The following is a 2,841-nucleotide window of genomic DNA, read 5'->3' on the forward strand; positions in this document are numbered from 1 at the left end:
TGACAGAGCTTAAGAGGATCTGCAGAGAAGAATGGGAGAAACTCCCCAAATACAGGTGTGCCAAGCTTGTAGTGTCATACCCAAGACGACTCAAGGCTGTAATCACTGCCAAAGGTTCTTCAACAAAGTAGTGAGTAAAGGGTCTGAATACTTATGTAAATATGATATTTCAGTTTGAAAAAATTAAATACATTTCCTAAAGTATTTAAAAATCACTTTTTGCCTTCCCATTATGTAGTATTGCTGTTTTAAGCTAAGGATCCCATTTCCTGTTTCCAGACATTATCACCAAGATTATACATGTTGGATTTGCACTAAACAATTTAATGTCAGCACAAGGTATGTACAACATCTAGCATAACAATTAGCCTCAAAATTGCCTACTGGCATTGTTTTTAAATTGAGAGTATAGCTCAACAATATGTAAACAATGTGTGAGTTAAGATGTTCTCTGGTTCAGATGCACAATGTCAAGGGGTGCAATGCAAATGCCCATAAGGCTAATGCCCATAAGGCTAATGTCATCATACTGTAGGCCAGTGTTTCTCAACTCCGGTCCTTGAGTACCCCCAACAGTACACAGTTTTATTGTAGCCCCGGACAAGCACACCTGAATCAACTAATCATCAGGCTCTCAATCAGACGAATCAGGTATGTTTGTCTAGAACTGCAACAAAAATGTGTGCTATTGGGGGTACTCAAGGATGGGAGTTGGGAACCACTGCTGTAGGTCTATGACCATTGGCTTTGCATGCCATTATCAGCTGCAAAATGGGTTCACATGGCTGATGCTGTATCTTGAAAAAAAAGTGTGACAATCAAACAAAACTAATTGGACAGCTTACAACTGAACAAAAACGTAGGTAGTGCTCATTTGAGAATAGAGACAAATTCCCTTACCCTCTTTATTGCAGGATTGTGAGCTGTGGTTAATCGACATTGACACTAGTTCATCTTGAATAATATAGTTAAGTTAACAATTATAACTTATTTCTTTGTAAAAAGAAAAGTGTACTTTTTACCCCTTTTGTGATATCCAAATTGGTAGTTAGTCTTGTCCCATCGTTGCAACTCCCGTACGGACTCGTGAGAGGTGAAGGTTGAAAGCATCCTCCGAAACACAACCCTGCCATGCTGCACATGTTCTTGACACACCGTTTGCTTAACCCAGAAGCCAGGCGCACCAATGTATCGGAGGAAACACCATACTGGCCTGGCACAGGGAGTTGCTAACGCGTGATGGGACACCCTCCCCTAACCTGGATGACACTGGGCCAATTGTGCATGTGCGCCACCTCATGGGTCTCCTGGTCGCGGCTGGCTGGGACACAGCCTGGGATCAAACCTGGGTCTGTAGTGGCGTCTCTAGCACTGCAATGCAGTGCCTTAGACCGCTACGTCACTCGGGAGGCTCCTTAAGTTAACAAATAAAGTTTAAAGTTTAATCCCTTCACTTCGAAGAATCAACACTTTCATATCATGTCAAAGTGTACAAGTAAGCTAAATCATATTTAAAAGGTTACACATCTTATTAACAAGTATGCTATTATTACTAAAGCATAATTTCAGGTAAACCAACAAAAAAAAAGTAATTACCAGAGGTGGCCAACCTCACTCCACTGATCCCTAAACTACTGGCTGAGCAGACTTCTGTTCCAGCCTAGCAATAGGACACTTGATTATCAGCTAATTAGGTTTGATACATTCAATCAGGTGTGTTAGTTATGGGCTGGAACAATGCCTGCACACCCAGCAGGGTTGGCCTGCTCCAGTTGTAATTGGTTTATACATTGTTGACTTTGTTTACACAATTTGCTAACAATATAATCCATGGTATACTAGGATTTACCTTTATTCTCTTGGGACATTCATTGGGACCTCTTCAGTTGCAGACAGGGTTTCACGGCTCTCTATCTGACAACAGAAAACATTAAAGCAACAGGCTGCATTATACTCAAATTAGACAGCACTGAATATTATGTTTCTATATCTTTCTGTCCTCATAGTTTCTCGCTAGGGATTTTAACTGGAGAATATTTTCATAATGTCCTCCCACAAAACTACATGCCTTATCCAGAGTAGCCTACTATCCTTTATGACAGCTGGAACTGCTAGCCTTCACCCTCTCTGTTAGTTAGCTAAATACCTAGCTACAAATACGTTTTGAGTTACAATAATAAATACATCAAGATAGGTAGCTAACTAGCTAATATTAAGTGTTGGGGAGATTTAATTAACTTGGATACTGTAGCTATATAGTATGTAAAGTTTGCTAGCTAGCAAACACATTACATTAGCAGATCATTTGAGTTAGCTTGCACACAAAGTACCTGTAGCTATCATTTTCAGAATAAATGTATTTACTTGAATAGGTTCTCCCAATGCCTCCGTTTTCGGGGGGTCCTTAGAAAAACAAAATAATGGGCAATCTTCCCGAAGTTTCCAGTGATAGCAGAACACAGCCAGACTATTGGAGGACTTCCAACAGACTGATTGGTCTTCCAACATGGCTCCTGTTGCGGTGGTTTGTGACGCACTTGCAAGCCCTCTATTGTGTGCAATTATAAACTGCTTAGTTCGAGCACTGAATGCTGATTGGTTGACAGCCGTGGTATGTCACACCGTATACAACTGGTATGACAAAACGTTTATTTTAACTGCTCTAATTATGTTGGTAACCAGTTTATTTATAATAACAATAAGGCACCTAGAGGGTTTGTGGTATATGGCCAATATACCACTGCTAAGGGCTGTATCCAGGCACTCCTTGTTGCGTCGCGCTTAAGAACAGCCCTTAGCTATGGTATATTAGCCATATACACCCCCTCGGGCCTTATTGCT

The 2,841-nt window shown here is 40.8% G+C and overlaps 1 long non-coding RNA gene across 1 annotated transcript; it reads right to left on the minus strand.

Moving 5' to 3' along the window:
- Positions 1 to 303: 303 nt before the first annotated feature.
- Positions 304 to 2,523, minus strand: LOC110536633. Its single transcript, XR_002475496.2, has 3 exons — positions 2,365 to 2,523; positions 1,850 to 1,914; positions 304 to 1,414 (listed from the first exon to the last, which is right to left on the minus strand). It is a non-coding gene; the product is annotated as an uncharacterized LOC110536633 (long non-coding RNA).
- Between the last annotated feature and the right edge of the window lie 318 nt (positions 2,524 to 2,841).

Source organism: Oncorhynchus mykiss, chromosome 11 (genome assembly GCF_013265735.2).
Source record: "Oncorhynchus mykiss isolate Arlee chromosome 11, USDA_OmykA_1.1, whole genome shotgun sequence".
Taxonomy (NCBI): Eukaryota; Metazoa; Chordata; class Actinopteri; order Salmoniformes; family Salmonidae; genus Oncorhynchus; species Oncorhynchus mykiss.